Source organism: Delphinapterus leucas, chromosome 21 (assembly GCF_059928025.1).
Source record: "Delphinapterus leucas isolate spDelLeu-1000000601 "Yukka" chromosome 21, BTC_Dleu_Yukka2, whole genome shotgun sequence".
NCBI classification, from domain to species: Eukaryota; Metazoa; Chordata; class Mammalia; order Artiodactyla; family Monodontidae; genus Delphinapterus; species Delphinapterus leucas.
This window is the reverse complement of record NC_143149.1, coordinates 20,983,924-21,003,932: the sequence shown is the minus strand read 5'-3', so window position 1 is coordinate 21,003,932 and position 20,009 is coordinate 20,983,924. Positions and strand designations below refer to the sequence as shown.

Genomic DNA, 20,009 nt, shown 5'->3' with positions numbered 1-20,009 from the left:
ACCCAGGAGCAATGTCAGAGGCCATAGAGTCTTGTAATGTTTCTGCCACTCTTCATATGATCTTCATACAGCAACAAAACTTATGGGTGCCATGAAAATGGGGGTCTTATATAATAACTGTTTCTACCAGATGAATGATTATTGAACGGTGATGACTGACCAAGAGGAGTTGTGTGAAAACAGCCCACAGACACAGGTGTTGCAGACACATGTTTATCTGCAAAGAGCGTACTTTAAAGTCACATGAACCTGGCAATTGTGGTCTTGGAAAAAAATCACTGGCTTTCTCTCTTCCTTGGTTTGTCTTCTCAGCTCCAAAAAGAGCAAACAATAGCTTCTTCGATGACATTTTATAGGAATTCAAAATTACATGTGTAAGGCAAACAGCAATTATTAAATTAAATTAAAAAATAACTATTGTAAAGATTACTTCATATTTCATGATATTGTATGGTAACCATGTGAGTTGATCGATGTCTTTCAGTTTTTGGAAAGAAATCTATAAATTCATAAAACATAAATCTCTCCCATTTTATATCTCATATAACCACATTTCAGAAAACTAATAAAGAAAAAAATCATCCATTACCCTGCAACTCTAACACAACCTCATCACCATATTTCCTTCCAGCCTCCTTTTCTATGCACTTTTCCCATAATTGAAGTCAAGAGTGTACATAGGGGCTTCCCTCGTAGCACAGTGGTTAAGAATCCACCTGCGAATGCAGGGGCCATGGGTTCGAGCCCTGGTCCAGGAAGATCCCACATGCTGTGGAGCAACTAAGCTCGTGAGCCACAACTACTGAAGCCCGCGTGCCAACAGCCCGTGCTCTGCAACAAGAGAAGCCACCTCAATGAGAAGACTGCGCACCACACGAAGAGCAGCCCCCACTTGCCGCATCTAGAGAAAAGGCCCGCACGTAGCAACGAAGACCCAACACAGCCAAAAATAAATTAATTAAATAAATTTTAAAAAACTGTACTTAAAAGTCTGCTTTTTGTTTCTTTCACTTTATGTCAATACAGAAACTTCATATAGAGTTTGACAAAGAAGCTATTCAAATTGTGTCACACTCGGGGCAGTGAGCTGAGGGTGGGAGTGGGAGGTGAAAGCTGGGGGAAGGAGGGAGGCATCACGGGTCAGTAAATGCTCAAGAAGGCTGTGTCATGATCAGCTGAGGTTCCGAGAAGCAGACGTCTTGGAGGTTATAAGAGGCCAACGAGGGGAAACAGTAGGAGGTGCTGAGAGATTTTGGAAGTTGTGGTCTAGAGGTGAAATTAGTTACCTAACCAATCGTTGGTCCAATTTCTCTTCTATAAATCACAGATGTTACGTGCACCTACCTTTATAGGGTTGCTGGTGGGGGGTTAGTCAAATTCATATATGTAAAGGGTCCAGAATATAGGAAAGATGTTATTACTAAAATGATTAGATTCCATGAATCAGGTTCTAGGGTTTCCCCAAAACTGTTTAGCGGCCTAAGAATCCTTAACAGACCTCTTGGGCATACAATTTAGGCCCTAAAATAAGCTAACTCATGACTAATTTCTATTGTTTAATATAGGACAGTCCGTCTGGACATCAGGTCAGTGTAGGACTGATCGTTACTCAAAACCATTGATAACAAATGCCAATGACGACAGGAACCAGGAGGGCAACCCAAGGACAGGATGCTGGGAGGAGCATGAAACCTGGAGGGTGGAAGCCCACCTCCAGGGGGCAGCAGCTACTGGCCTCATTGCACTGTGGGAGTGTAGACTAGGTTGCCAGGTGACAGCAAGAGAACATTTTCATCATTCATCAGAATTAATGTGCTATCCCACAAAGCAAGGTGATGCTACAAGGATGTTTTTGGAAAGTTACACACACAAACCAACAGTGGTTAGGTAACAGGGTTTCCAGCACAGGGAGAAGAGCTACACTTTCTGTCTTATCCCCAACTGTTGGGGGTTATTTGATTTGTATATTAAAATACAGTTAATTTATAAATTTTTTAAAAAGCACACAGACATACAAAATGTTTCAAGCAGTCCTACACTTAGAGCCAAGAAACCCATTAACTTTATTCAGCCCAGCAGTTCTCATACCGTTTGACCTGGAAGCTTTGCGTGCCTCATAAAATGTATTAACACCCTAGAAAGCACACTTTGGGAAAGGCTGCTCAGCTTTCAAAAAGAAGACCCAAGCAAACCAATCAACATAAACACATAGGATGTTGTTACGGTGCCATATGCCCGGAGCACCCCAGAGCTGTTCCTCCAATGGTGCTGGCAGACCTCTGCCACCTGCCATCCTTGTATCATCAGCTGGGACACAGCAGTTACTCCTGAGGGCCTGACCCTCTATCTCTTCTCACTGCTCAGCTCACAGCGAACAGGTCTGAGCATCACATTAGCACTTAAAAATGTGAGTTTCCCCCTGAATCCTTGGAAAAGTTTTTTTTTCTCTTTTACTATTTCTCTAACAATCACCTTACTACAGAGGCTTTATGAGTATGTGAAAGATAGAGAACTAGCTCCTCCAATGAGGCTTGAATACACTTGGTACTGTTGGAACCCTGCCAATGGTGTTATGATGAATTATAATGACAACAGCATATTTCTCACTTGCTTCTCTTTTATCTTCTTTAACAGCTTGTGAACATGGAGAGCAGGCTGTGGTAGCCTTAGATTCCTTGTCTGTAAAATCAGCATAATAATATTCATCTTACAGAGTTTTGTCAGCAAGAATTTTTTAAAGATCAAATAAAAAGGCAAATGTGTGTAAAACAATACCGGAGATGTAGCAGTAGCCAATCACTGACAACTACTGATATTCTTTCTATACTTCCTCTTGGAGGATGGAAGGAACCATGGATCTGACATGTGTACATTCACTAGAGTAAGTCACAGAATTGTAGTGCTTGCAGTTGGTTGAAATTTTTTAATAGGTTGGAAGGATTTTAGAAATGATCTTTTACAGATGATAAAGAGAGAAACTGAGGCTGAGAAAAATCAAGCAACTTGACCATGTTTTTCACATGCGTGTAAATTACCATCCCCCCAGCACTTGGATCTCACACTAAGAACACAAAACCTCACTGAAAAGTTCAAAACAACATTCAGGACTCATCTGAGGTGAAGACGCCCATAAATCTTCACTTCACATGGTCCCAAGGATTCTGTAATTTACAGACATTTGAATGGTTAATAACACACTAGAACTTTCTGTATATCAATACTAAGTGACCTGCTGCAGTTCCCAGTATGTTACTTAGGTCCCTGTTTGCCTGTATTTCACAGTGCACAGGTTCTCTTAGGCAGGCATTGCAGGAACTAGGCAGCAAAACATCAGCCCATGCCATCACTAGATGGCGCTGCACCCACTCGCGGCGGATCTGGGGAAGCCGGCAGAGGGAGGGACAGCCCAAGCTTGAGGAGAAAACAGAGAAGTTTAACGTCCGGGTTCTATTTTAAATGTTCATACTGGGCCAGGACAGCAGATGAGTTAAGTCTGCCATTATCCTGCATACTTCAATCTAATTAAATTTAATAAAAATAGAGCACAGCTGGAGAAGTGGCTGCCAGCCCAGCCTCTCTGGGCTCTATTGTGGGCAGAGGGAGGATCCTGACAGAAACCAATCTCCAAACTCTAGATCCGCCCCCAACTGAACAGGAAGTGAACGCACTCTGGACCTTCTTTCTAAGAAAACGGTGACCATCTGTAATGTTATTTTAGAGGCAATGGGAACTGAATGATAAGAGCTAGTGAAAGAGAACCATTTTGAAAGAAGTTAAATACAAGAGCACTTAATGTTGGCATAATAAAGGGACAAAGGCAAAGGGACAAAGGGAAGAGGACAAACAGCACATAGAAAATAAAATCAGAAAGAAGAAAAATGAATGTTTCAGAGCAGCAAAGTGTGGTGACTTGCAAAGTGAGGCTTTTATAAGAACTCCGAGTTGCAACATTTCAGAGCTGGAAGGAGCCTTATAAGGAAGCAGAATTGGGCCGGAGAACTAAATAATTTGCCCCGAACTACGTAGATAATTCGTCGCAGACAACCACTGGACCCACATTTGCGCTAACCCAGAGCTCTTTCCACAGAAACACGTGGCCCTCTCTGCACGTCTAACTGAAAACCTTTCACAAAATCCAAGGAAAACCACGTAGAAACACCCTCCCTTCTGTCTCCACGGGCGGTGTGCACACACATCCACCATTCCTACAATACAGGAAATTGATGGAAGCCATCCGAAACTTCAACGGCGGGCACAGCTGCCACAGATAACATATCACACGAAAGGCTGGAAATCCCTGCCGTGCACATTCACACAGGAAGCCCAACTCAAGCTGTTTTGACCCTATTTAGTAATCAGTTACATGCTCACAAAAGAATGCCAGAGCAAAAACAGAAGGGAAAGAAAAACCACACACACACACACACACACACACACACACACACACACCTTTTTCTTACGAAGAAGAATCAGTCCAAGAAATTTAAAGAGAGGCCCAGCTGGTTTATAGTTTTGCAGGAAATCTGGTAACTATTCTGTAATGCCATTGTCTCCGCCAGCCCAGGGTGATGGCACAGCAAGGCAGGCGCTGGGGTCATTCAAATACATCAAAACTGTGTTTTACCTCAATCACACTTACATTTCAAGTGAAAGTATTTTGGACACTTACATTTACATTTCAAGTAAATCACACTTACATTTCAAGTGAAAGTATTTTGGACCTAAACATTTCTGATAATTTTCAGATGTACTGGGGTTTGACAGGAAGTGTTGGGCAGGCCTGTGGTTCTGCCACCCACTTCAGGGCTGTGTGATCTTGGGCAAGGTACCTAACTACTCTGAGCCTTTCTTCTACCAAAATGGGACTGAATACCTATGACCTCACAGGATAGGTCTGAGGAAGAAGTGAGAGCCGACTTCCTACAGCACAAAGGAGCATCCGTAGATATTCACCTCCTTCCTTCAGTACTTTTTTCTAATTCACTTCATTGGTGTGGACTTGGCCTCAATTAAAGAGAAACGTGAGAAGAAAATGGTTCATTATTTGGAGGCACTGCTGAGTTCTTTTAACCCTAATCTAGGCCAGGCGTTCTCCAAACATTTTGGCCTCAGAACCCTAAACTTTTTTTTTTTTTAACACTTACACTCACAAAAGGGGATTCTGAGGAGCTTTTAAAAAAATGTAGGTTATCAGTATTTACCATATTAGACATTAATACTGAGAAATTTTAAAAATATTTATCAAAAAAATAATAATGCATTACATGCTAACAAAAATTATGACGGTTTTCCCAAACAAAAAGTTTAGTGAGAAGGGTGATGTCATTTACAAATCTCTTTAATGTATGGCTTATAGAAAACAGCTGGATTCTCATATCTGCTCTGCTTCTACATTCAGTCTGTTGTAATGTCTTGTTCTAGTTGAGGTTTATGAAGAAAAATCAGCCCCCGTGTGTGAGAGGAGTTTAACAGGGTTTTTTTTTAAAAAGATAATTGTACATATTCTTTGATACTGCAACTAAGTTGCTCATTTCTTTAAAGTTAATTTTCAGTGTGGAATCTGCAACCTTGTCAATGAACTTTTAAAAGTCTTATATGAAATCCATTCATCTATTTTGCTCTTTGTACAGTTCATTTTCTCATGCATGATTCTGTAACATTTGGAAAATTATGACTCACTGAACTATACAGATCATTCCAAATGTTGACCTATTTTATCATACAACATCAAAAAATCCCACTATTCATATATCACCACCAATCTCAACAGAAATGTCTCTATAAGGAAGCTCTCAAGCTTCCTGTGATGGACACAAGTTTTCCATAATTCTAATTTTCTCTTGAAAGTTAAAATTTTACTGCTGGCAACTGATACTGTCATTGTTTCACTTGACAAGCTCACTTTACTCATTTTTGGCAGAATATGTGTGAAATGCCCAAGTCTAAATAACTATAGTTTGTCTTTCATTCTCTAAAGTAAAAATGATGTTCCATGACCAAAAAAAAAGAGCCAATTTAGCTCACGATTCAATTGCCAAGTGTTTTTCCTCAAGGAAACCAACATATTTCACTATTCAGCAGAAATGTTCTATGTGTATTTCCCATTTCACACAGAATATGAAATAGACACGAGGTCGACATTTCATAAAATGAATAGCTTTTACTGATTTATTGAGGACATTCTTCAATGAAACTGGAATCTGTTTTGCTGTGAGTGTGTGGTGACAGTTTGGTGCCTCTGCTTTGGTTCATGTCCTACCCTCTTTTGCTTCTGTGCCATCAGTGGAAATGTCACCACAGTGGAAAAGTCAACATCTTAATAAGGTTATGAAAATAGTTTTGATGTTACAGACTCTCTGAAAGGCTCTCAGAAACCCCTGCCCCCGGGGCTCCGCAGACCACACCTTGAGAACCTCTGCGCCAGCCTCCTTCCCACACCTTGGCGTTCGTCCTTCCTCGGCTCTCCAGCGCTCCCACCTTCAGTGAGCTCTGGCTGCTCTGAGTTCCCCCCTGGCAGCACTCAGTGGGATGTCCTATTTCCCCAAGTTCTCTGGTTTACAACTGACTATATCCTCTCTCTTCTTCAACAACAGCAACAAAAACGACTGCATACCTGTTAACGTGCCAAACACTGTTCTCAGAACTGAAAACACAGTCGTCAAGAAGACAAGCAAAGTCCTTGCCCTCATTATCCTTATATTTTCGAGGGAGAAGAAGAGACAATAAACTTGCAAATAAATTACATACAAGATAGTTTCCAAGTCCCGCGATAACCACGGACTGATGCTGACGGAGAGAGACAGGTGAGGCCGAATGAGATGGCCCCAGAATGAGAGGTGTCACGTTTGTGCACCCAGTGTGACTAATGGTAATTAATGGGTACAAACGGGGATGGGTGACGTTTCCAGTAAACTAGCTGGCGTAGAGCTGGAATACCTCATGGGAAGCTGGGAAGAGGAGGAGGGGAGAAGGCATGGTTCTTCGTGTTTCAGAGGAGGGCTACCGTGGCCCTTGCTGGGGCAGGGGGGATGGCAGCAACCAGTCCTCCAGGGGGAACGCAAGGCACTGGGGGGAAATGAGCTAAAAAGAGTGGCTGGGACTTGGACAAGAAGGCACTCTGCCCTCCGAGGGCCGATGTGGGGCCGCTGAAGTATTGTACTAGGTGCCACCTGGTCTGCCTGGAGGCTGGTGGGAGGGGACCAGAAGGGAACGGAATTACCTGTAATACGCTAGGACTTTCCAATACCCTGGTTGCCACACCCAACTTACACTGACATCCAGAAGCTGGCTGTCACTTCTGCTCCCAAGTATTACAGAGCCACTTCTAGGATACACTAACATTTCCATCCAAACAGTACACACCTAAATTGGGGCAAGAATAACCAAATAAAAATAAAAAAACAAAGAAATCACACCTAACTCGAAAGAATGACTTGGAGGTTCCACTAAGAGAAGCACTTTGCCATGGAGGAAATCATGCCACGCCCTTGAGAAGGTCTCTCTAGAATTAATTCTTGCCTGGCTTTCCTCTTGCCTTTACCCCAGCAAGACCATGCCATGGTTCAGGCTGAAGGAACGTGTCCTCTGCTGGGGGCGGGGGGTGTGTGTGTGTGTGTGCAGCTCTCTGGAAGTTTCTGGTGTTTTCTCTCATTGAAGCTTTTCTGCTTAGTCCTGGGAGTGGTCTCTTCTCTGGAGCTCAGCTTTTCACGCCTCCTTCCCCTGCGACCCTCCTCCTTTGACTTCATGTTCCTCCCTCCAAGACCCACAATTTTGTTTCACAAGTTTCGCACTTTTCCCATGAATTATTGTAACCGCAACAAAGGTATATTTTTCTCTTTCCCTGGTCACGTCTCTTTAGCCACTTCCTGTTTTTCAGAAGGGACACACTGGAGAGGTCGCGGGTCTCTCCGCAGGACACCACACTTCAGGCAGATGGTGTATAAGCGAATGGTAACGTGAAAAGCCTCCCTGCTCTAGAAATGCTCATCCAAGGGCATCCATGCAAACCCGTCTACCCATGAAATCACCAACGGTTCCCTCTCCTAATGAAATCATAAAATTCTGGAGGGTGGGGACCTTTATATCGCTATAGCCCCAGGCCTTGCGGATTGCTGAGGCTTTTACGAGAAGGAAGTCAGAAAACACGCTCCACTCTGCTACTCAGCCTTCTTCATGCTGTTCCCAGAGGCAGCTGGTGCGGGTGGCGGTGAGAAGGGCAGTGGGAGGGCGGGTCTTTCTCTAATCTCTGTTCCAAGAACAACAGTCCTTCTGCTGCAACCGCCCCTTCCCTGATCACGTCGCTTGTCATATGCTCCCCTTTTGCGTTGCCTCTAAAATGTTTAAAGCCAAATTTATACAGGGCCACATTTAGCAGCCCTCCAGGACCTTATCACCAGCATCTTAAGAATCAGATATATGCAAGGCAAAGGACCACAGCTTCATCATTTCTGCCCCATCTTCCTTTCTGAACTCTGACCTGTGTCTTGGCTACAGTTTGTATTCCGAAAATAGACCCTTGTATAAACGTTAACAAGCTGGTCCTGCATCTCCATCGCGGGGACATTTTTTCACTTTTCAAAATCCCATGAATCACAGTGAGCTTTCACTTGGGGCCCTGGGGAACATGGCAGGGAAACAGCACATTTTAACAACGTTAAAGGCAAGTCAGCGTCACAAGGGAGCCAGCAGGTTCCCACAGCTGCCTAACCTAGTCTGATACCACCAGCGCGCACTCTAAGTAACACGTGAGTCATCAGCGGTGGCTGCCTGTTGCCTAGGATGGGGGTAGGTGGAAGCCATGAGGGGGTGGGCGGTGGCCAAGGGTCAGGGAAGCCAGCAGGAGATCACAGAGAAAATAAGCAAAGCTAGAGATGAGCTGTCCACTTTTCCTTTGTCCATTCTTCTGAGAACTCTATACTTTATAGTAAATTCACATCCTGCAAAGTGCATCCTAGCTGGTCCCTTTATCCCTCTCCATCCCAGATTTTTAGCTTTACATCCATCTTCAATCCATACCTCCAGCTCTTCGGTTTCTGCAAAACAGCTGATTCACCTCTTATCTTCTTGAAATGGAGCTTGCTTTCTGTCTCATTGAGTCTGCTCAATCCCTTGCTTTGAGTGTCTCCTTACAGCCTTTGAGAAGCCTAAGAAACCACTGGCTCCATCGCCCCTGGCTGAACCAGTAACCATTGGTAGGCCTGGGAGAGACTGCACTCAAATATCTGATCAAAAACATGTTTCTGCTTAAAATCAGTATTAAAAACTAAACACAGAGTTACCATATGATCCAGCAATCCCGCTCCTGGGCATATATCCGGAAAAGACAAAAACTCTAATTAGAAAAGATACATGCACCCCAACGTTCACAGCAGCACTATTCACTATAGCCAAGACATGGAAGCAAGCTAAGCGTCCACTGACAGATGAATGGATAAAGAAGATGTGGTACATACACACAATGGAATACTACTCAGCCATAAAAGAACGAAATAATGCCATTTGCAGCAACATGGATGCAACTAGACATGATCATACTAACTGAAGTAAGTCAGACAGAGAAAGACAAATATTATATAACATGTGTGGAATCTAAAAAAAAATGATACAAATGAACTTATTTACGAAACAGAAGCAGACTCACAGATTTCGAAAACAAACTTATGGTTACCAAAGGGGCAAGTGGGAGGAGGGATAAATTAGGAGTTTGGGATTAACATATACACACTACTATATATAAAATAAACAACAAGGATTTACTGTATAGCACAGGGAACTATATTCAATATCTTGTAATAACCTATAATGGAAAAGAATCCGAAAAAGAATATATATATATATAAAACTGAACCACTCTGCTGTACACCTGAAACTAATACAACATTGTAAATCAACTATACCTCAATAAAAATTTTTTTAATCAATATTAAGTAAATAAAATGAAAGTTGTGGTTTTTGCCCAAATCTTAACTCTCCAAATATCTTCCTTCAACTTTTTCACTTAATTTTTTCAGTATAATTAAGCTCATGGAGACGTGAAATAAAAGGAGCTGAAATCCTAACCCAGGTAGAATTTCTATTGTGTAATATCTGCTCATTTTTTTTAGACGAAAATTTATCCTGTTTTGTAACCTTCCACCCAAGGCCTCCACGGAAGGTAGTAAGCATCGATAATGTTGAGTTTTAAGAAGCTGAGATTCCACAGCTGTTATTTTTCTTCAGCTCCGCACAGCCGAAGAACGAAGCCCGCACACAGCCTCCCTGCGAGCACTCCGGCTGCATCTACACCGTTTCCTAAAGCAAGCGCACTCTGGCGGTTTCTGTTAAGGAAGAGGAAACTTTCCTCAGCTTCACTCCCAGAATACAGAGCTTGAGTGTGTGGGAGGAATCAAGTGGACTTGACAAACATGTGACACTCACACCGGGAGCTTAACTCCCAGAATACAGGGCTTGAGTGTGTGGGAGGAATCAAGTGGACTTGACAAACACGTGACACTCACACCGGGGGGAACAACAGATGGATGGCTTCCGCCTTACCTGCCTAGGTTTGGTGAGGATATTTCCTATAGAAGAGGACCACTGTGGCCCAATGGAAAGAACAGTACATTCACAGGTACTCTGACGGATTTAATTTTGGTTTTGGTTCATCGCTCCAAAAACTGAATGTGTGAGGAAAAGCACTCATTCCCCAACAATGTTATGAATTACATGGCTATGAGCAGAACAACTGTTCTGGTTTATATCCTGGTAGGTGGCCACCAAGGCAGAGCCAAGGGACCCAAAAGCCAGGTATTAATCCCCTGTTCATTCCTCACCATGCCCGTTCCATACTGTACTAGTTGGGGTTCTCCAGAGAAACAGAATCAGTAAGATGTATCAAGAGATTTATTTTGGGGCTTCCCTGGTGGCGCAGTGGTTGAGAGTCTGCCTGCCGATGCAGGGGACATGGGCTCGTGCCCCGGTCTGGGAAGATCCCACATGCCGCGGAGCGGCTGGGCCCGTGAGCCATGGCCGCTGGGCCTGCGCGTCCGGAGCCTGTGCTCCGCAGCGGGAGAGGCCACAACAGTGAGAGGCCTGCGTACCACAAAAAAAAAAAAAAGATTTATTTTGAATTATCTTCTCACACAACTGTGGGAGCTGGCAAGTTCAAAACCTGTAGGGCAGGCCAGGAAGCTGGAAATTCCAGTAGGAACTGATGCTGTGATCCAGAGTCAGAATTCCTTCCTCATCAGGGAAACTCAGTCTTTTCTCTTAAGGCCTTCAATTTATTAGATGAGGCCCAACTCACATTATGGAGGATAATCTGCTTTACTTCAAATCTACTAATTTAAACGTTATCACATCAAAAAAATATTCTTATAGCAACATCTAGACGAATGTTTAACCAAACAATTGGGCACCACAGTCTAGCCAAACTGACACAGAAAAGTAAGCATCACACCCAGTAAGTGCTCAACAAATTGATCTGATTGGATAGGAAACCCCAGACAAAACATGTTCCTGAGCCACTATTTCTTCAGCTGAACAACGTAAGGTTTAGACCTCATTCCTCCAATCCTGGTAGTCCAAGAGCAAACATTTAAGTCTTGAGAATATGGAAAATCTATGGCCTCTGGTCTCCTGGGATGAGTTGATGACTTTTAAACAGATGATAGCACCATCACCACATGGTTACCCCCAGTGTCCACAACAACAGAACAAATACTATATAAAGTTCTGCAATGCAAAGAGCCACCTTCCTGCTGTTCTGATTTTCTCTGGCCTAATCACACAGAGGGGCAGGCCTCAAGTTGCTCATGGGGTCCAAATCACCAGATCTCCATGGGACAAGGGCTCCGACTCTAAACGTGAACAGGCTGCTCAGGAATTTAGAACCTAGGAGTAAAGGAAACGCCTCTTAAATTGAAGGGAGTTCACAGAGAAGCTTCCAGAAAGGCTCTAGTTCCATCCTTTACTCCTGGTTCTTTGTTGTTTTTTTAACCAGTCCAGGAAGGAAATAACATCCAGTGTCTTTGGCAGATTATCAGAAGAGGGCCACCAAGGAGGAAGGAAAGTCAAAACACAGTCATACCTTTTTCCTCATCTTGGTGCCCCGATCTGCTATTGAATTCTTTTCACCAGAGTTTGTTGTATTAGTTTGCTTGGTAGTTCACAACAAACTCCCACAAACTGGGTGGTTTCAACAACAGAAATGTATTGTCTCAGAGTTTTAGAGGCTAGAAGTCTGAAGCCAAGGTGTGAGCAGGGCTGGTTCCTTCTGAGGGCTGTGAGGGAAGGATCTGTTCCAGGTCTCTCTCCTTGGCTTGTAGACGGCCGTCTTCATGTTCACATGGTCTTCCCTTTATGGGTGTCTGTCTCCAAATTTCCTCTTTTCGTAAGGACATCAATCATATTACCTCTGTAAAGATCCTATACAGGTCACATCCAAATAGTCACATTCTGAGGTACTGAGGCTAGGACTTCAACATATGACCTTGTGGGGACACAATTCAACCCATAACACTTGTTCTCTGCCTATGGCTGTTAGTTTCCCTTCACTGTAGATGCAATAAAACAGTATCATAGGAAACTGGTATTTCTGTAGTGCTTTATGTTTTTCAAGGGAGATGATAATCTCCTGGATGGAAGGAACCTCATCTATTTACCTTGAATACCCTAGAGCAGGAGTCCCCAACCCCCGGCCACAGACTGGTACCAGTCCACGGCCTGTTAGGAACCGGGCCACACATGAGTGGCCGGTGAGTGAGTGAAGCTGCGTCTGCTGCCGCCCATCGCTCCCCATCACGCGCGTTACCGCCTGACCATCCCCCCACATCTGTGGAAAAACTGTCTTCCACGAAACCGCTCCCTGGTGCCAAAAAGGTTGGGGACTGCTGCCCTAGAGCAGTGCCTTGTCCGTGACACTCAATAAATAAATGTTTGTGGAATGGACCAGTCATCCTCTCATTTTATACTTTCCCCATCTCTCTAAATATTTTCTTGAGCCCCTAATCAGAGGTAGCATCCAAGGGATTGCTATGCTTTGCTTGGTTCAACCCAAGGTTCAAGCAGATGAAACCAATACAAAGGAGACCCTAAACACCACGGCAAGTCCTGCTCTGAATCCCTACATCAAATACAATGGGCATTTCTTTTAGGTGATGTTCCAAGGAGAAAAAAGGCAAATATTTTAGTTCAGTTCTGGTAACACACAGATCTATTTCTGTTTCCTGTCCGACTCCATGCATATGAGGACTTTCTACACCAGGAAGGCAATTTGGTTCAGAAATGTTTTCTTTCATTTAGGGTTCTGTTTGTTTGTTTAGGTTTTCTGAACTTTCAGATCACTGATTGCGCCAAATAATTAAACCATAAATCTGGCATTTTATGCATGTAGATTACATCTTTTCAAAGTTGTTTTTATATGTGGAGTTTATCTGAAGCAAATGTACAGGCAAGGAGAAACCCCTGGACTTATTGCCAATAGAGCTGGGCTCTTATGAAACCCCAGATGTCATGTAATTTATTTCTACAGTGTAGAATAGATGGATAAAGCCAATGGTTTGTTTTCCATGAGGCTTTGAGGGGTACTATACCTTAAAGGGGTTAACACAGACACAGGTCTGGAATTTCAAAGATTAATTCTGCCATGTTGGATCAAGCCCAGGAAAAACCAGCCTCCGAGTTAGGTGATGTTGAGAGTTATGTTCATTACCCTTTATAGCTCAGAGTCATCCTTCTCTACCAAAGGGACATAACTCTCAAGTAAAATAGATGATCAATTCCTTAGTGATACTGCTTCCTAAGAAGCAAACAAACTGGTACACGGAGTGAGAATAAAGGGATGCGGGCCCTTACTGTTGGGTAGAGGAAGGTTTTTTTTTTTTTTTAAAGAAGATAACATTTAAGCTGAGATCTAAAGAGCAAGAAGCCAGCTGTATGAAGCTCAATTTACAGACTTAGTGATGGATAAGACGAAGGCAAGTAGGGGTGAGGGAGAGGGAGAAATCATGTAGGACTCCCAGGCGTCTGTCTTGTGCACCTGGCTTGGCGGTGCTAATGTTCCCAGAGATCGCAGAAAGTGGAGAGCAGAGGACTGAAGGAAAGTCAAAGGTTACGCTTTGGGTATGTCATGTTTGTGATGACTGTGAGAATTCCAAGGGGAGATGTCAAGTAGATATGGATGCATCAGGATCCTGGCTGGAAACCAGGATAATTCGAGGAGAGTTTAATAGGAGGACTATTTACAAAGGTGTGAGCAGAGTTTAGGACAAGCAAAGAGAGATGGTGTGGTACATCTTGAAGCTAGTAACCATGCATAGGCTTGAAACAGCAAGTGAAAGGGGCAGTAACTGGTAGAGAGAGAGACAGAGAGAGACAGCGCTGGTTAGATGGAGAGGGCCTTCTGGTAGGCGCCGTGGCCCTCAGTAGAGAGATGCAGTCTGAGGTGAACCACAAAGAAGGAGCTAGGTACTAAATTCATTGACCTCACTCTCCTCCTGCCTTTCAACCTTCTGCTGGAAACTTCTATTGGCCTAACCCAGTTGAAGTGAGAGAGTCTGTTGATGTAGCCCACAAAGGTCAAAGTGCCAAGGGCACAGAGGAGGGTCAACAAGAGTAGAGAGTGGTTCTAGAAGGACAAACAAAATATACAACACAAGGCAGTTGGATATACTGAGCTCTATTAATGGCAAAGTAAAGTGGTGCAACCTCTATGGAAACAGCATGACAGTTCCTCAAAAAAGTAAAAACAGAATTATGACCCAGGGTCTTGAAGAGATCTTTGTACACCTGTGCTCACAGCAGCATTATTCATGATTGCCAAACAGTAGAGGCAACCTGAGTATCCACCAGCAGGCAAATGGATGAACAAAATGCGATGTATACATATTTAGCCTTGAATAGGAATGAAATTCTGACACATGCTATAACATGGGTGAACCTTGAGGACATTATGCTCAGTGAAATAAGCAGTCACAAAAAAGAAATACTATATGATTCCACTTATATGAGGTACCTGGAGTAGTCAAATTCATAAAGACAGAAAGTAGAAATGTTGTTGCCAGGGGCTGAGGGGAGGAAGAAAGAGGGGGATGGAGAAATGTTGCTAAATAGTATAGGGTTTTAGTTTTGCAAGATGAAAAACATTCTGGAGATTGGTGTCACAACAATGTGAACGCACTCAACCCTACTGCACTGTGCACTTACAAAGGGTTAAGAAGGGGACTTCCCTGGTGGCGCAGTGGTTAACAATCCTCCTGCCGATGCAGGGGATACAGGTTCGAGTCCTGGTCTGGGAAGATCCCACATGCCGCGGAGCAACTAAGTTCATGCGCCACAACTACTGAGCCTGCGCTCTAGACACTGCGAGCTACAACTACTGAGCCCACGTGCCACAACTACTGAAGCCCGTGCGCTATAGGGCCCGTGCTCCACAACAAGAGAAGCCACCGCAATGAGAAGCCGAGCACCACAACGAAAAGTAGCCCCTGCTCGCTGCTACTAGAGAAAGCCTGCGCACAGCAACAAGACCCAACGCAGCCAAAAATAAATAAATAAATTTATTAAGAAAAAGGGTTAAGATGATAAATTTTATGTTACATGTATTTTACCACAAATTAAAAATTAAAACATTTTATAATTTTGTTTTACTTCATTTAAAAATATCAACTGAACATCTTTTCATATCGAACATTTTTTGGTACTACCTTAGCAGTTACATAATAGTTGATTTTATTATTGCATATCTTATTTAATCAAATCACTGTTTTTTGAAATTTAGGTTTTCTACAAAACCAAACATCATAAACAAACTGCAATGGACAGTGCTTAGCTACCTCTTTGACACACGTGCAATTATTTCCCTAGAATAAATTCCTAGAATGGAATTGCTGGGTCAAAGGAGAATACGGCTGTGTCAGGGGTGAGACTGGGGTGGGAAATGCAATATGAAAGCTGAAATATGAAAACCAGTCAACAGAGACCTGAAGTGGGGTGCGATATAAATTAAGTGCTATATAAATATTTCTGATTGGAAAAGGAAATGTGATTTACTCATTCATTTATTCCTTATATAAAATGTACTGAGACTCTGCCATGCACCACGGTTCTAGACACTGTGATGTCACGTTGTCCTATTAAACACTCTCTTATCTCTCAAGGAACTTAAAGACTAGGGAAGAGAGAAACAAGTAAATCACCAATTTCAGTGCAGCTTGGTACATGAGGGAAGGGAGAGATGCCCAAGGGCTAATGCAAGGAGAAGAGGAAGTTCACCAATCAGGGGAGGCTTCTCCATGGAACTAGCTGTGTGTCAGTGCGCAGGGTTTTGAGGGACAAGTCACAGTTATTCAGACTTCGAAAGTGGATAACCACATAGCATAGCCCACCTCCAAGATGGCGCCCAATGACCCTCACCTGCTGGTATTTGTGCCCTCATGTAGCCCCCTCCCACAATGGATCAGGGCTGTTCTGAGCGCCCAATAGAGAACGATGGAGACGACAGTGTGTGAACTCTGAGGCTAGATTATAAAAAGCACTGCAATTTCCCTCTTGCTCTACTGGATTGCATGCTCTGGAGGAAGTCAGTGCCCGAGCCATTCAAGCAGCCCTGTGAAGAGGCCCATGTGAAAAGGAACTGAGGCCTCCCACCAACAGGCAGTGCAACTTACCAGTCAGGTGACTAAGCCCTCTCAGCAGGGAATCCTCCAGCAGCAGTGGTGACTGCAGCCCTGGCCAACATCTTAACTGTGGTCTCACGAGGCAACCTAAGCCAGAACCGAGAGTCATATAAGCGATTACTGGTTTTGTAAGCCATGAAAAAGTTCTCGGGGATTTGCTTCTTGGCAATAGTTAATTTAATATACCACGTATCAAGCAGAGCTTAAGATGTCTAAAAATGGGAGATATTTGGAGTGACCCGAGAGAAGGTTACATGTGGGGAAAGCGCAGGAGCTGGAGCTGGAGAGGAAAGCAGGGCTAGATTATTCCTGGCCGTGGTACACTCTGCCATCCTCCCCTTCCTCCTTGCCAGCGGAACTAACCTTGTTGACGTGTTAGGTGGCCATGTGGATGAGGTCACACTGCAAGGATGCGTGTTAACAAGGTCAGTGGGCTGAGGGTAAGGCCTTGGTTGGGGGAAAGCCCTCCAAGGGTGAGCAGAGGCAGAAAATTACAAACGCCCAAGAAAGAGTGACCAATGAAGTAGGAAAGAAAAGGAGAAAGTGGAGTTCCAAAAGTTAGACTTTCAAAAAAGGGGGAAGGTTGATGGCGTCAAAGGAAACAAAGAAATCTAACAAAGAGACTTCCCTGGCAGTCCAGTGGTTAAGACTCTCTGCTTCCACTACAGGGGATGCGGGGATGAGGGTTCGATCTCCGGTTGGGAACTAAGATCCCTCCTGCCGCGTGCACAGAGCAGCCAAAAAAAATTTTAAAGAAAGAAAATAACAAGGCCCGAGAATTGGGCACTGGAAGGGTCACCATGGCAGCCCCTGTGTCCTTTGTTGGGACTGTGGGAGCTTCAAAACACTGGGTCCGACCCTCTGACTCTGGTAAAACCCCTCACCTCTCTATCTCACCCCTTTGTCTCCTCCCATTTTCTCTTTTCTTCGCTTCCCATTGGCCATCTGGCCTCTTCCCTGCTCCCACCTTAAATGTCTTTGCTTTTTGCCTCTCAGTGCTTGGAAGAGTTTCCCCACAAAGGTCCACACTGCTCTCTCCTTCACCACCTTCAGGCTGACGCCCCTGTCGTCTTCCACGTGCCTGAGTTGGAACCTCCCATCCCCACTGACACACATTCTCTATTCCGTCCTCCCCCCTCTTGCTCCCCCTACTGATCACTCTACAGGCCACATCTTTTACTTGATGGTGCTCATTGCATCTCCCCTTCTCTAGGGTGTCAGCTCCAGGAGTTTGAACTGTATTCCCAGAACCCAGCACTCAAGTGTTCTTTAAATATCAGTTAAATGCTGCAAAAACAAGGCACAGTTCCTGTTTTCAGGACTCGTGACCTCCAACCAAAGTGTGACAGCTGCTACCTTTGAGGCAGGCACGAAGCACTAAGAGGGCTCCAAGGAAAGAATGACAGAGGAAGTAACTTCTGAGCAGAGAATACAGGAGCAGGGGAGGTGGAAAGTGAAAGGGACATCATATTCTGATGCGTCCGGACCATGGGGTGGGAGTGGAGGCGGGGCGTGATTGAGACCAGACTGTAAAAGGCTTGGAGACAAGCACACTAAACAGCCTTACCTTTATCCTACAGGCCAGAGATGTTCAAACTGTCCCCTGCGGAGCCAGGCCACTCGATGCATTCCAGCCTCCACTGCTTTACATATCGGGCTTCTGGTTAGTCCTTCTTTTGAAGGCTTCAGTTCCACCACCAGACTTTGAAAACCATCTCTGTTGGTAATGGAAACTGTGGTCTTAAAGAACCACCACGTGCAAGTAGTATCAATCACTCCCTTTGATTGAGGGCAGGCAAGGCCGAGGGGGGGGTAGGGGGGCGTGAGAACGTGCAGGTTTTCGGACTCAGCTTTGACAGCAGTGGGGCGTAGGAACCGAGCTTGGGCTTTGAGTAGAGCTCGCACTTTATCAAGGCTCAGCAAAGGACAGCGGTGGAGCAGACCTGCCTTCCACGCACGTAACACACAAGTCCCGCTGCCTCGGGGCGCACCTGCGGTTAGCCCCTGTTGCACTCCCCGCTTCCCAAGAGATGAAGCAACTCGCTAAAGACACACCCTCACTTGCTGGCGAAGGGGGGGTTAGCTCTCCCAGCTCTGCCGTTTTTAATGCATTGTTTCAAGTCCTAAGCCACCAGATAAAAATAGTGTAACGGCTGGAGTGAGTGAGGCAAGGGCAAAGAACGAGGGGGGGGAGGGGCGGGAGCGAGGCGGGTAAGCAAGGGAGTGCGGGGGGGACTGGGCCGGTTCCATTAGGACCAAACCCGCTTCCTTATCTGCAAAACCGGAGAAACTCGTGCTCTCTGAGCCACCTGCTCATTCGGTGACACTTCTTTGCTTTCAAAAAGTGTATCAGATACACGAATGTGCCAGATTCCCATTTTTCTGTCAATTTCTAGGAAAATACAGCTAAGGGAAGGAAAGGAGGAGTTTTCCCTTCCTGTATCACACCCATAACTCAAAGTGCTGACCTTCAGGAGTCCGCGCGGTGCGAGGCTGGCGCGGAGCGGACTGACTGCCTAGTGGCTACGTGACTGCGCGCTCGCCGCGCCCCTCGACGCCCGGGACGCGTGCCGCGGGCTGGCTCCGCCCCGGCGACCGGGCGAGGAGGGGCGGATCCCCTCGCCCTCCCCCTCCTCCCCCGCCCCCCTCCCCGCCTCCTGCGCAACTCCTGGCGTCCAAGTCGGGGGAGCGTGCCATGCAGACGCACTTCCAGACGCACGCACCTCCCCCTCCTTCCTGTATCCAAGACGCACAAGGTCGGCAGCCCTGAGTCTTGGCTTCCTGGTTCATAGACTCACGACTTGGTGAGGCTCCCTGAGGGCCCTTCCAGCTGCTCTAAGGTCTGAGGCTGTGGTTTCATGAATGATGCTTTTCCACTCTGCAAACATTAATGAGACCATATCTGTGAAGTGCCGTGAGTTCCTTGGGATAAAAGTGCTGATTAATTTGTCATTCATTGCTTATAAAATCCACTAAAAATGGCATTTTAAAATCAACATTTACTTAGATATAACAACCTTCCTGTACAGCTTGCCAAATACTTTAAACATCAGGCTGGGATCTGAATCATTACTTCATTTTTACGGATGAGGTGAAACATTGTTTCTTATAATAGTAATCATCATGATATCATTATTACTGAAAGTGGTCCATTCTGAGTGAAAAACATAAATTGCTAAATACATGGATCTCTGAGAAACTCTCCTGGAGCCACTTTCAAAGAACGCTCCCCATCTGACCTTAAACAAAAGGAAAGGGCAAAGCGATGTTATCTTTTAAGTCAGGAAAATAAACAGAGTTTTCTATTTTCTTCCCTCTTTTGTAAGCACTGACATTTGAGAGGTTTCTCACCAG

The 20,009-nt window shown here is 44.7% G+C and overlaps 1 long non-coding RNA gene across 1 annotated transcript in view; it reads right to left on the bottom strand.

Annotated features, from left to right (window-relative positions):
• LOC111173459 (uncharacterized) overlaps positions 1-19,248 on the bottom strand; it is a 37,479-nt gene extending 18,231 nt beyond the window's left edge. The window contains exons 1-2 of the long non-coding RNA XR_004023898.2: positions 18,223-19,248; positions 16,647-16,742 (exon numbers count right to left, since the gene is read on the bottom strand). This is a non-coding gene — a long non-coding RNA (uncharacterized LOC111173459). The remainder of the gene's footprint in view (positions 1-16,646; positions 16,743-18,222) is intronic.
• Between the last annotated feature and the right edge of the window lie 761 nt (positions 19,249-20,009).